The sequence below is a fragment of the Macadamia integrifolia genome, unplaced genomic scaffold (assembly GCF_013358625.1).
Source record: "Macadamia integrifolia cultivar HAES 741 unplaced genomic scaffold, SCU_Mint_v3 scaffold526, whole genome shotgun sequence".
In the NCBI taxonomy this organism is placed as follows: domain Eukaryota; kingdom Viridiplantae; phylum Streptophyta; class Magnoliopsida; order Proteales; family Proteaceae; genus Macadamia; species Macadamia integrifolia.
The window spans coordinates 115,001-129,939 of NW_024870472.1; the positions used below are offsets into that span (position 1 = coordinate 115,001).

The 14,939-nt window shown below is 42.2% G+C and overlaps 1 non-coding gene across 1 annotated transcript; it reads left to right on the top strand.

Annotated features, from left to right (window-relative positions):
* The first annotated feature begins 22 nt into the window (after positions 1 to 22).
* On the top strand, positions 23 to 178 carry LOC122069056. Its single transcript, XR_006137341.1, has one exon. It is a non-coding gene; the product is annotated as a 5.8S ribosomal RNA (ribosomal RNA).
* The last annotated feature ends 14,761 nt before the right edge of the window (positions 179 to 14,939 follow it).

A 14,939-nucleotide genomic window follows, 5' to 3' on the forward strand; every position in this document is an offset into this window, starting at 1 on the left:
AGATCCGAATCTTTATCTTAACGACTCTTGGCAACATATATCTCGGCTCTTGTATCGATGAAGAACATAGTGAAATACGATACTTCATGTGAATTACAAAATCCCATGAACCATCGAGCCTTTGAACGCAAGTTATGCCCTAGGCCATCGGGCTGAGGGCACGCCTGCTTGGGCTTCATGCATCATGTTGCCCCACCTCCTTTACCCCCTGTGGTGGTGGTGCAGAGCGAAGATTGGCCCCCCGTGTCTCTGTTCGAGGTGCGATCGACCCAAAATCAAGTGTTCCTTACGTAGCAAGCGTCACGATGAGTGGTGGGTCGAGCCACTTTGCCATTGTTCGGACATTGTGTGTGTGTTCTGCTCCCATTGGGCTCTGGTGACCTTGATTGCCATTCGATGGCATTTTAACTGCGACCCCAGGTCAGGCGGAGCTACCTGCTGAGTTTAAGCATATCAATAAGTGGAGGACAAGAAACTTACGAGGATTCCCTTAGTAACGGCAAGTGAACTGGGAAGAGCCTAGCTTGAGAATCGGGGGGCTTTGTCATTCAAATTGTAGTTTGTAGAAGCATCCTTAGCGGCGGAGTGGGCCCAAGTCCCCTGGAAGGGGGTGTCGGAGAGGGTGAGCGCCCTGTCATGTCCGAACCCTATCGCACCACGAGGCACTATCGACGAGTCGGGTTGTTTGGGAATGGTGTCTCAATTGGGTGGTAAATTTCGTCCAAGGCTATTTATGGGTGAGAGACAGATAGTGAACAAGTACCACGAGGGAGAGATGAAAAGGACTTTGAAGAGAGAGTCAAAGAGTGCTTGAAATTGTCAGGAGGGAAGCAGATGGGGGTCGATGATGCATCTCGGTCGGATGCGAAACGGTTAATAGCAGGTCCACCGCTCGACTCAGGGCATGGACCGATGTGGATTGTGGCGGCATCCCAAGCCCGGGTTATCGTGTTATGCCTGAGGAGATGTCATTACCGTGATTGTGGTAGGAAGCGTGTGCCTCGATGGTGTGCCTATTAGCAATTGCATGCTTCAGGCATCGGCCTGTCGGGCTCCCCATTCAACCCGTCTTAAAACACAGACCAAGAAATCTGACATGTGTGCGAGTCAATGGGCGAGTAAAACCCGTAAGGCATAAGGAACCTGACTGGTGGGATCCCCTTGTGGGTTGCACCACTAACCAACCTTGATCTTCTGTGAAGGGTTCGAGTGAGAGCATACCTGTCGGGACCCGAAAGATGATGAACTATGCCTGAGCGGGGCAAAGCCAGAGGAAACTCTGGTGGAGGCCCATAGCGATACTGACGTGCAAATCATTTGTCTGACTTGGGTATAGGGGTGAAAGACTAATCAAACTGTCTAGTAGCTGGTTCCCTCCGAAGTTTCCCTCAGGATAGCTGGAGCCCGCAGGCGAGTTCTATCGGGTAAAGCCAATGATTAGAGGCATCGGGGGTGGAACACCCTCGACCTATTCTCAAACTTTAAATAGGTAGGATGGCGTGGCTACTTCATTGAGCCGCGCCATGGAATCGAGAGCTCTAAGTGGGCCATTTATGGTAAGCAGAATTGACGTTGCGGGATGAACTAAAAGACGGGTTACAGTGTTGGATTGCATGCTAACCTAGAACCCACAAAGGGTGTTGGTCAATTAAGACAGCAGGACGGTGGTCATGGAAGTCGAAATCCACTAAGGAGTGTGTAACAACTCACCTGCCGAATCAACTAGCCCCAAAAATGGATGGCGCTGAAGCGCGTAACCTATACGCGGCCGTCGGGGCAACTGCCAGGCCCCGATGAGTAGGAGGGCATGACGGTCGCCATAAACCTGGGGTGTGAGCCAGAGCGAAGCGGCCATCGGTGTAGATCTTGGTGGTAGTAGCAAATATTCATTTTCACTTAAATCCCATATTTCCATTTTTTTGGATATTTTTCGTAATGTTTCAATCATAAAATATTAAAAAATAACAAAATATGTTGGAATGGTCCATTATTTTTCAGAACATTCTATCAACCTTTAGAAGACATCCGAAATTTAGTTTTCAGAAAAATACATTAAAATGGATTATTTAATGTTTTTTGAATTTAATATGTTTTTTAATATTAAAAAATTAATAAAAAAATAAATTTTTATCAGAAAACAATGATTTTTACATGAAAATAATCTTTGGATTTTTCCTTAATTTCATACCAAGTTTCATTTGATTTAGACATTTGAAGCTCAAAAAATAGAACGGTATATTTTGGGGGGGGTCATGTCTCCTTCTGGAAAGGGGCAAAGAGCATAAGAGCTACCTTGAGGAAGGGGAGTGCCACTCCTAGGATGGTTTTCGAGGGGCCACACAGAGGGGCAGCAGACAATGAGCAGACATGGTAGGCAAACCCAAAAGACCCATGGCATGGGAAAAAAAGTGAAATCGCACGTGGGTTTCGATGAGTTGGCCCTTGGTGTGCGTCGAGGCCTGCAACTGCATGCGGCTAGACGCGCATGGCTACCTGCCTTGCATGCCATGAGCCCACAGCTGCTGTAACGTGTGCTAGTCGCAACACAGCATGCCCAACGAAGGTGTACATGCTTGTGAATGGTCAGCCCTTCTGTCGTACAACACCGCCCCCTTCTGCCGCATAGAGTTGCTTGCCACCGTGGGCTGCTTGGCACACATGGATGCCTACCATGCGCTGCCACGCCCCCACTTCTGCTGCCACATGTGCCCGTCGATGCACAACATTTACAAGGGAGGTGTGGCTTGTGAAAACATGTACATGGCGCGTCCGTCCCGACAGTCATCCCCTCTATCGCACACAGTTGCTTGCCATTGTGTGCTGCTGTGCACGCATGGCTGCCTGCCTTGCGCAGCAGTGCCTCTACATCTTTCGCCACAGGCGTCTGTCACCATACAGTATGCCCAAGAGTGGCATCTCCTGTGGAAAACACCTTCATGGTATGTCGGTTTCAAAGATTTGGCCCTTGCTGTGCGTTGCGCCTGCCATGGCGTGCTGCTTGGCCCTCATGGTTGCCTAATATATATTACTATGTCTCAATAGCTGTTGCCTCCTGTGCTTGTAGCAGCAAAGAAAGCCCAACAAAGGCTTGGCATGTGAGCTACTGTGTCTAATATATATTACTATGTCTCAATACTGTGTGCTACTGGGTGCCCATGGCTCCCTACCTACCATTGCCAGGCCCCCACAGTTGCTAACACATGTGTCCGTAGCTACACAGTAGTTTCCAGAGATGTATGGCATTTTTAAACAAGTAAATGGCCAATGCATCCCGATGTTCAGCCCCTCTACCACACACCATTGCCTGCCACCCTGGGCTATTGCGTGCACAAGGGTTCCTACCTTGTGCTGCCATGCCCCCACAGCTACTGCCAGATGAGCCCGTAGCCACATGGCATGCCTAAGATAGGCTTGGCATGTGAAAATCACCATCAAGGCACATTGGTTCCGATGATTGCCTTTGATGTGCGTTGTGGCCCGCCATGGAGGGCTGCTGGGCGTGCATGGCTCCCTACATAGTTGCTGCCACATACGTCGGTAGCCACACAGCATGCCCAAGAGTTGCATGGCATGTGAAGGACAGCAACATGGCATGATGGTCCGGATGATTAGCCCCTTGTTTTGCACCTTGGCCGGCCAATGCGTGCTAGTGGGTTTGCATGGCTGCCTGCACACTGCACCTACACCCTCATCGTAGCCTACTGCCACTTTTGTTAGTTTTTGTATAGCATGCCCAAGGGAGTCATGGCATGTGAAAAACGTGGAAATGACACGTTGGCCCCATTGATTAATCCCATCTAGGCACCGTGGCAGTTTGACGTGCTTTGCTTCCTGCCATGTGCAGTTGTGCTAGTGCCACTTTTTGCAAGCATGGTCATAGTCACGCATTTCCACCCCTCTTTGCTCTTTGGCTTGTCATCATATGTAGGTCATGGTGCAAGGGGTGGGGTGTTGTCTACATTTGACGGAATCATGGGTCAATTCAATGTGCATAATAAATATTTAGTTGGTCCCTTCCCCCCCCATCCCATTGTTTTTTGTTTTTTTAAATTGTACTATCGTGGGTTTGTTGCTTGCAAGGGTTTTTTCATGGTCGGTTTTGTGGCCTATGCTGTTTGGAGAAGTGCATTTCTAAGTCGTGCCTAGGTGTGGAGGTGCTTGTATGGCTTTTTGCGGCCAGTGCTATAATACGACATTAACGTGGGTAGGTTGCAAGGTTGCAAGCTTGCAGGTGGTGGTAGATCATGCGTCCCTCCCCCCTCCTTGCTTTATAAAAAAATTTCCATTCTCGTGGGTATGTTGCTTGCAAGAGTTTTGCCATGCTTGGTTTTGTGGCCTTTGGTATTTGGAGGAATGCATTTCTAAGTCGGGCCTAGGTGCGGAGGTGTTTGCATGCCTCATGCCGCAAGTGTTAAAATGCGAAATTAATGTAGGTCTCTGGAGAACATAGGTTTGCAAGCTTATTGGTGGAGACATATCACGAGTCCCTCCCCCTCCCCCCCTCCACTTTTGTTTTTAAAAAGAAAATTGCATTCTTGTGGGTTTGTGGCTTGTAAGAGTTTTCTCATGCTCGGTTTTGTGGCCTTTATGGTATTTAGAGAAATGCGTTTCCAAGTTGCTCCTGGGTGCAAAGGTGTTTACATGCCACCTGCCGAAAGTGTTATAATACAGCATTAACGTGGGTCTCTGATGAACATAGGTTGCAAGCTTGCAAGTGGAGGCAAATCACATGTGTCACACCCCGTTCACATAGAACCGGCCCAGTGACCGGGTTAACACCAGCTAACCCAAACCTGCCAGGATCATCTAATACAGTATTCCACCACAGCACACATACAACTATGAAAGTGTTCAACAGTTCAGCGGAAGACTTAGTTTACCTGTAAATGTTCCCATTATACTTGATACCCAAATTGTAATTACATAGTTAAGTACATGTGGGCCCGCAGGCATGATATTTACACAAAAAGAATACAATTTATATATCAAGTACACAAAGGGAATCATAAAAAATCAGAGAGTCAGCTCAGCTCGGTATTAGAAGTAGAGCTCAGCTCGGTATCAAAGGGTAGAGCTCAGCTTGGTATCAAAAGGTAGAGCTCAGCTCGATATCAGAACTGCGGTCCTGCAGCACAGCCCTTGAACGAGCAGTCTGTGCCGTGCTCAAATTCCTCAGGGACCCACCAATCCTCTTTCGGGAATTCAACTCTAGGGCCCGACCTATGCTCTTCGGTTTGATGACTTGCAAAATCATCTAAAAGAGGTGCACACGTGAGATGAGCTCACAAGCTCAGTAAGTGAAAAGAAGGACCACACAGCAGTCCACACAGCAAATCACTGAAATAACCTAGAGGGGGGGTGAATAGGTTATACTAGTGGAATTTAACTCTTTTCGATGTACAGATCACAAGTATGATTGTAATTTAAAAGCAATACTGAATAAATAATATAAGAACAACCATGACACAAGATATATAGTGGTTCAACTCAATTCGAGTCTAGTCCACTCCCTACAAAAATCCTCTTGTAAGGTATTCCACTAGTTCTCCTTTTCAGTACAATAGGTACGGAAGAAAAACCTTTACAATCTTTTTATGGATAAGAGTATCCTTACAAATCTCCTTTCCAGGCAGAGAGACGCCTTCACAATCTCTTTTAGAGGTAGAGAGAGACCTTTCTCTTTTTAGGATAAGAGTATCCTTACAATCCTAAGTACAGTCTAGAATTGTAAAAAACAAAAAATAAGAAATAGTGGAATAAGAGGAATACCTCAAGTGTGGTGCAAATGATAATGAATAATAAATGATGAGTGATGCACCTTTTGTAAAGTCCTCTCTTACGGCTTTGACTTGCACAGAAGAGAGTAGAGGACTTTGATTAAGACTTGAGCCTCTTGTTTGGGATTTGTGTAATAGAATAACTCAAGTAGAAAATAAACTTCTCTAATGCTTGCAACAATGCTCTTAAAGCTCTTTCTTAATGAATAATTAATTAAGAGTGATTAGGGTATTTATAGGTGAACTTAGTGACACATTTTAGGTAGGGAATCAAGCTCTAACGGACATATTCTGGGTATAGCAGTCGACCGCCATTGGTAGCCGGTCGACCGCCATTGGTAGCCGGTCGACCGCCAAGAGCCATTGTAGGCAAGAAAATAGCCGTTGGAGTACTTCCAGACAGGCACCGGTCGACCGGGACTTTCAATCGGTCGACCGCCTATGGTCTCAGAAAGGTTTGATCGACCAGGACTTCCAGACGGTCGACCGCCTATGGTCTCGGGTGGTTCCGGTCGATCGGGGCTTCCAGCCGGTCGACCGCCAACATGACATGCTCTGTCATATTGACCAGTCACCAGTGTTTTGACTATAACTTTTTGGTCCGACCTTGGATTGACTTGAGATCAGTTGTGTTGGAATCACAACTCAATTTTCTACAACTTCTATGAAGGTTTCGTCTCCTGATACTAACTTTAAGAAAATAGTCGTTGGAGTACTTCCAGACAGGCACCGGTCGATCGGGACTTTCAATCGATCGACCACCTATGGCCTCGGACAGGTCTGATCGACCAGGGCTTCCAGACGGTCGACCGCCTATGGTTTCGGGTGGTTCCAGTCGATCGGGGCTTCCAGCCGGTCGACCACCAACATGACATGCTCTGTCATACTGACCAGTCACCAGTGTTTTGACTATAACTTTTTGGTCCAACCTTGGATTGACTTGAGATCAGTTGTGTTGGAATCACAACTCAATTTCCTACAACTTCTATGAAGGTTTCGTCTCCTGATACTAACTTTAAGATTCCCTAAATACCCTTGAGTTAGGTTACTGTGTGTTCCACACCACTTAGAAACTTTCCATACCTAGTCAAGGCATGCTCTATGGTCATTCTAATATGATGCAATGCACATGCATGAGGTGAGTGCATATAAGTATGTGGAAATTACAAATTACATTAAAAATAACTAATCTATCCTAGTGGTCTTCTTCTTCATTTGAATCTTCCATACTTTAGCCCTTCATCTTCTTTCCTTCTTGTTTGTTGTTTCATGTCTTTAAGCTTAGCTTCATGTCTTGATTCGACCTTTGATCTTCTAAGGGTTTCTTCAAGCTAATCACACTTTAACAATCAAGTTAAAGATGTATGTTTGTTTGTTAACACCAAAACATGGCAAGGAGTGTGGACATGTTTCCCAACAATCTCCCCCTTTTTGGTGATGACAAACAAACATAGACAATGAAATGCAGAGCCAGAAAGTAAACAAGGATAGATAAAGTCATTTCCATAAACAGTTTAAAGATAATACTATCATTGTCATTGTCATACTGATACCAATACTATCATTGTCATTGTCATACTACCATTGTCATTGTCAGAAGTAAATCTTCTCCCCCTTTTGTCAACAGCAAAAAGGTAATCAAAACGACACAAAAAAAAATACTCCCCCTGAGTATGTGCCACATAGAAAGTAGCATAAGTTCAACTTTTCATAAATGTCAAAGTATATAATTGAAACAAACAGAAAATTTGCAAGAAGAAAACATAAGTTCTAATCTGCTGCATCCTCATCCTCCATGTCCATCTCGTCATTGTCTTCTTCGTCATCCTCAGCGTCCTCTTCGTTGCGGAGGAGCTTGAGAATCTCATTCTGCTTTCTTTCCATTTTTGCCAACTGAGAAAGGATGATATTTCCAACTTTCCGAAGATCAGCAACAGTTGCATAGGCTGAGGTCTCATCCCTGCCTGGTTGTTGTGGCTGGCTAGGTCCAGCAGTAGCCTTTTTGGAGTGTGTGGACTGCTGGGGAAGAAGATGCATTTTGCGAATGGTGGAAATATTGATCTCTTGGGAAAATGGGTCAAATGATTCACTAGAAAAATCTACTTGAAAGTGGTCCATGATTTGGCAAATCATCCGTCCATAGGGTAGATTTCCCTTTCGAAGTCTATCACCATGGGTAATCATTGTTTTGAGCAGGATGTAAGGAAGGTTGATGGGTACACTTTTGCAGACACAGTAGGTAAGATAGGCATGAAATGGGGAGACTTCATCTCTATGACCACTCTTTGGGAGAATGTTGTAAGAGATGATAAGATTGACAATCTTCCCTATATCCGTAAGTTCTTTAGCCTTAATTTTGTGTGTATTAGCATATTCCTTCATAATGCTAGAATACACACAGTCAACATCCATGAATTGTTCTATGTAGGTCTTGGATTGGTAGTACTTGAGGTCCCCTATCACAGAAATGTCTAGGATTTCTCCTAAAATCAGGATGTCGAGGTCTATTGGAACGCCCTTAACATAGGAATGGACCATAAGGGTGTCACCTTCACCAGAGAAGGTAAGGTTGCAAAAGAACATTTTGACTAAATGGGGATAACAATGGGAGTCAAGTTTGAGAATGTTACCCCATCCCAAAGCATCAAAAAGGTCTTTGATGTCATACCTAGATAAAGAGTCGGTATTGATGGTCCTACCTTGCTCTATGTTGCGAGAGATGTAGAGATCCCATGATTCTTGAGCAATAGTGGAGGAGAACCATGGATCTTTGTCAGAGGCCTTCCTTTTTCCTTTATGAGCCACGGTTTTCTTACCTCTATTTGGGCGTTGAGAGTCCATGATGATTAGAGGTGTAAGAGAGAAAGAGATGCAAGGGTTTTGGGAGATGAATAGGAATGAATCTCAAGAGTTATAGGGTGGAATGAAGTTCTAGGCTAGGGGTTTGGGAGATTAATAGTCGAAATAGGGTTTTAGACCAAATAGGATTCCAAAGTTGTGAAAAAAATGGGTTAAAAAGTTGATTTTAAAGAGTGAAGAATCGAATTTTCGGCGGCGTCGGTCGACCAGTATATTGTGGCGGTCGATCGATATCCCTTTCGGTTAGAGGCGGTCGACCGGAAGTCCTTGGCGGTCAACCAAAAAACCATTCGGTCAGTGGCGGTCGACCGGTATATTTTGGAGGTGGACTGGTTTGATTCCAAGAAATTTTTAGAACACAAAAACTTTATGGTTGTGGAAAGGATTTTTCAAGTCAGGGGTTTTAGGAAAAGAATTTTCAAAAAGAAATGTTTATTCAGCCAAATGGGTTACAAATGCCAAGTTCCTTCCTTAGGATACTAAAACGCTCTTCACTAAGAGGTTTAGTAAATATATCTACGAGTTGTTTATCAGTTTCAATGAATTCTAGAGAGACATCACCATTTTGAATGGTGTCTCGTAGAAAGTGGTGTCGAATATCAATGTGCTTTGCCCTTGAGTGTAAAATGGGATTTTTACTCAAGTTTATGGCACTAGTGTTATCGCACATGATTGGGCAAGATTCGAAACGCACTCCAAAGTCTTGGAGAGTTTGCTTCATCCAAAGGATTTGAGCACAACATCTACCAGCTATCATATATTCAGCTTCTGTGGTAGATAAAGCAACGGAGTTTTGTTTCTTGCTAAACCAAGAGACAAGGCAAGAGCTGAGAAAGTGACAAGTACCACTGGTACTTTTTCTGTCAATATGGCAACCTGCGAAATCAACATCTGAAAAGCTGACCAAGTCAAGGGGTTGGTTTTTGGGGTACCATAACCCAACATCACAAGTGCTTTTCAGATATTTAAAAATTCGTTTTACAGCAGTGAGGTGTGATCTCTTGGGATCAGCTTGAAATCGAGCACATGCACATACACTGTACATGATGTCAGGTCTACTTGCTGTTAGATATAGAAGGCTTCCAATCATGCCTCTATATCTAGTTACATCCTCAGAAGGTCCATCCTCATCCTTGGTTAGTTTCAAGGATGAGCTCATCGGAGTGTCTGAAGGTTTTTGACTGTTAATATCAAATTTCTTTAGCAGCTCCTTGGTGTATTTGCTTTGATTTATGAAAATTCCATTATCAATCTGTTTTATTTGAAGTCCAAGGAAGAAATTTAACTCTCCCATCATACTCATTTCAAATTCATTGCTCATTTTGTTACTGAATTCAGTACACATTCTCTCATTGGTTGAGCCAAAAATGATATCATCTACATAGATTTGAACAATGAGTATGTCATTCTTCAGGTTCTTCACGAACAGGGTTGTGTCAATCTTCCCTCTTGAGAAGCCACTTTCTATCAAGAACGTACTTAATTCTCATACCAAGCTCTAGGGGCTTGTTTGAGTCCATATAGAGCTTTCTCAAGTTTATAGACATGGTTTGGAAACTTAGGATCTTCAAAGATGGGAGGTTGAGCTACATATACCTCTTCTTGAATGTATCCATTCAAGAAGGCACTTTTGACATCCATTTGATATAGTTTAAAGTTCTTATGGCATGCAAAAGCTAGTAACATTCTAATGGACTCCAACCTTGCTACTGGTGCATAGGTTTCATCATAGTCTATTCCCTCTTGCTGATTATACCCTTTGGCAACTAATCTTGCTTTATTTCTCACTATGTTCCCATCTTCATCCAGTTTATTACGAAAGACCCACTTAGCACCAATGATGGTGTGGTGGTCAGGTTTAGGGACAAGTTCCCATACCTTGCTTCTTTCAAACTGGTGAAGCTCCTCTTGCATAGCTATAATCCAATCACTGTCTTTTAGCGCTTCTTCTATGTTCTTAGGTTCGATCCTTGAGATAAATGCAGTGTGATTGCATACCTCTCGGGTTTTAGATCTAGTCTGGATTTCTCCATCTAGATCTCCTATGATGTTTTCTAGGGGATGATTCCTATGAGGAATGACTTCTTTAGGTAGTGTTTCTAATTTTTCTATGGTAACATCATTTGAATCGTTAAGAGAAATATCATTAGTTTCGTTCTTAAGTTCATCAATAATATCATCATCATCAGCAAGAGATTTATTTAAATCATTAGGTAAAGATTCATCAAATCTTACATTCATAGATTCTTCAACCATTAAGGATTTTTTATTAAAAATTCTATATGCCCTACTGTTGAGTGAGTATCCTAAGAATATTCCTTCATCAGATTTTGCATCAAATTTTTCAAGATGGTTTTTGGTGTTTAGGATGAAGCATTTACATCCAAATACTCTAAAGTAGTTTACTTTTGGTATTTTACCAAAATATAGTTCATAAGGTGTTTTAGAAAGAAAAGGTCTAAGGATTATTCTATTTAGTACATAACATGCTGTATTTACAGCTTCAGCCCAAAAGTACTTAGGCAAAGTGTATTCATTAAGCATAGTCCTTGCAGTCTCTTGTAATGACCTGTTTTTCCTTTCAACTACTCCATTTGATTGAGGTGTTCTAGGAGCGGAGAAGTTATGGTCAATACCATACTTGTTGCAGTATAAGTCAAATTTACTTATATTGTTAAATTCTCCTCTATGGTCACTCCTAACAGAGGTTATAGTATACCATTTCTGATTTTTCAATCTGTTACATAGAGTTGCAAATTCATCGAAGGCATCATTTTTATTTTTCAGAAAAACAGTCCAAGTGTACCTAGAGTAGTCATCAACAATTACAAAGGTGTAATTTTTACCACTCATGTGATAGGTCCAAATAAGTCTAGATGAAGTAGTTCTAATGGTCTAGAGGAAGAGACAATATTCTTCGACTTATGGGAAACTTTGGTTTGTTTGCCTTTTTGATAGGCATCACAAAAGCTATCTTTTTCATACTTGATTTTAGGGAGGTTCCTCACAAGATCATTGGATGCTATGGTTTGAATCAACTTGACATTTATATGTCCAAGTCTTCTATGCCATAATGAAGATTCACTATGGTTAGAAACCAAGCATGCATTTAAGGAACTTACTTCATCAAGTATACAAAAATAAATGTTGTTTTTCTTAGATCCTTTTAGTATTAGATTATCATTTGTATCTTCCATACAACAGTGGGAGACATTGAATTCTACTTTGTATCCAATGCTACATAATTGACTTACACTTAGGAGATTGTAGTTCAAATTTTTCACAAAGTAAACGTTCGAGATTGAAATACCTCCAAGTTTTATTTTTCCAATACCAGCAATCTTTCCTTTCCTGTCATCTCCAAAGGAGACCCATCATAGTCCCGTAAGCTTGAGAATAGGTTCTTGTTGGATGTCATGTGTTTGGAGCATCCACTGTCGATGACCCATTCAGCTTCCACCTTATTCTTCAAGCAAACCTATAATAGAAATTTAATCGTACATTGGTCCCCATAATCTCATGGGTCCACCATTGTTAGTGTCAAAGTTCCCGACTGGAACCCAAATGGTTTTGTACTTTTTAGGATTTTGGTTCTGCCTTTGGAATGGCCTTAGGTTTCTTTGAGTCCTCTATTTTTTATAAGATCCATTTGATCTTGGAGTATAGTATCTATAGAGTCCTTGGTTTTGGTATTTCCCTCGTGGTCTATAAGTCTCACTAGGATAGTTCTTGTATCCTTGGAATTGCCTTTGGGGCCTCTCAATAGAGTACTCTCTATGAGGTTGGGTTTTTCTATACCTGGGCATAGGTCTAGAGTTTTCTTGAGGCCTATATTGCCTTCTTAGGGGTGTGTAGTAGTAGGCAAGGTTTACTCTTGATCTCTCAGTTTGAGAGTTGGGCTTTTTCTTGGAGTGACACTGTTTTATGGAGTGTCCTGTCTTTTTACAAAAACTACATTTAATGTAGGAGGTGGATGGTTGGTTTCTTTGGTCACCCCTTCTTGGATTCCCATTTCTATATGGATTTTGTCCATTATAACCCAGTCCTTCTCTTTCATTTGGACTCTTCCTTTGAGAACCTAGAAGGTTGTCAAGGTTCTTTTGCCCCTGGGTAAAGGTGCAGAGGGTGGAGTTCAACTTAAAGTTTTCTTCCTCCAGTTCACTTACCTTTGAGGTTAGTGCCTCCACTCTCTTATTTAGTGTTTCAACCTCCTTTTCAAGTTTACTTTTATCAGACTCTAATTTTATACTTTCTTCATATAAGGCCTCGAAGGCTTCTTGAAGTTCCTCATTAGAGTCCCTTACTAAAAGTTCAGGTTGAATTTCACATACCTCTTGTTCTTCATCTCCGATGGCCATCAAGGCGAGGTTGGTGACTTCTTCTCCAAATTTACTTTTCTCTTCATCACTTGAGTCCCATGTAGCTGCATAGGCCTTTCTTTTTGATTTATTTGGGCATTCAGTTCTGAAATGTCTAGGCTTTCTGCACTCAAAACACACTACGTCTTTAGTAGGAATTTCCTTGGGTTTAATTTTTGTTTTACCTTTTTCCCCATAGGATTTGTCACCGTAGGATTTGTTCTTGTGTTGGAATCTTCCTTTCTGTTTGAGGAATTTGTTGAATTTCCTCGTGATGAGTGAAATTTCCTTTTCCATGTCGAATTCTTCATCTTCTTCATCATCACTTACTTCTTCGATAGGTTGAGTTGATTTTAGCGCTATGGTTCTCCTTTTCTCAGAATTTGGTTTGTCGGCATTCAGCTCTACTTCATGTGTTTGGAGAGATCCAAGCAAGTAGTCCAAGGAGATTTTCGTCAAATCTTTGGCTTCTTCTATTGCTGTTTTCTTGGGTCTCCAAGCTGCAGGTAAGGCTCTTAAGATTTTTCTGACTTTTTCAGCGTTAGTATAAGTCTTGCCTAAACCTTTAAGATTATTCAATATCACAATATCAGTAAATCTAGTGAACATAGAGGTTATTGACTCATTTTCTTTCATAGAGAATGACTCGTAATCAGAGACAAGTTGATCTACCTTTCTTTCTTTTACCTCTGCTGTACCTTCGTGTGTGACAAGAAGCATATCCCAAATTTCTTTAGCCGTGTCACATGCAATGACTCGGTTGAACTCTTGTTCATTGAGGGCACATTGAAGGAATGTAATGGCACGGAAGTTGTACTGGATGAGGGTGATGTCTTCAGCTGTCCATTCTCCTTCATCCTTAGGTACTGTCTTTCCATCAACTATCTTGGTGATAGTGTATGGTCCATTCTCTATGGCTCTCCATACAAGAATGTTGTGACCACACACAAAATTCTTTTATCTGCACTTCCAGAAAGAAAAGTTTTCTCCATTAAAGTACGGGGGTCTCGAGGCGTTCATGCCTTCTGGTGGTCCTTGGAATGTGGTCATGGTCTTTGACTCACTATTAAGACGATATAGTCTTAAATAAATTGAGCTCCCACTCTGATACCAATTGAAATAACCTAGAGGGGGGGTGAATAGGTTATACTAGTGGAATTTAACTCTTTTCGATGTACAGATCACAAGTATGATTGTAATTTAAAAGCAATACTGAATAAATAATATAAGAACAACCACGACACAAGATATATAGTGGTTCGACTCAATTCGAGTCTAGTCCACTCCCTACAAGAATCCTCTTGTAAGGTATTCCACTAGTTCTCCATTTCAGTATAGTAAGTAGGAAAGAAAAACCTTTACAATCTTTTTATGGATAAGAGTATCCTTACAAATCTCCTTTCCAGGCAGAGAGACGCCTTCACAATCTCTTTTAGAGGTAAAGAGAGACCTTTCTCTTTTTAGGATAAGAGTATCCTTACAATCCTAAGTACAGTCTAGAATTGTAAAAAACAGAAAATAAGAAATAGTGGAATAAGAGGAATACCTCAAGTGTGGTGTAAATGATAATGAATAATAAATGATGAGTGATGCACCTTTTGTAAAGTCCTCTCTTACGGCTTTGACTTGCACAGGAGAGAGTAGAGGACTTTGATTAAGACTTGAGCCTCTTGTTTGGGATTTGTGTAATAGAATAACTCAAGTAGAAAATAAATTTCTCTAATGCTTGCAACAATGCTCTTAAAGCTCTTTCTTAATGAATAATTAATTAAGAGTGATTAGGGTATTTATAGGTGAACTTAGTGACGCATTTTAGGTAGGGAATCAAGCTCTAACGGACATATTCTGGGTATACCGGTCGACCGCCATTGGTAGCCGATCGACCGCCATTGGTAGCCGATCGACCGCCATTGGTAGCCGGTCGACCGCCAAGAGCAGTTGTAGG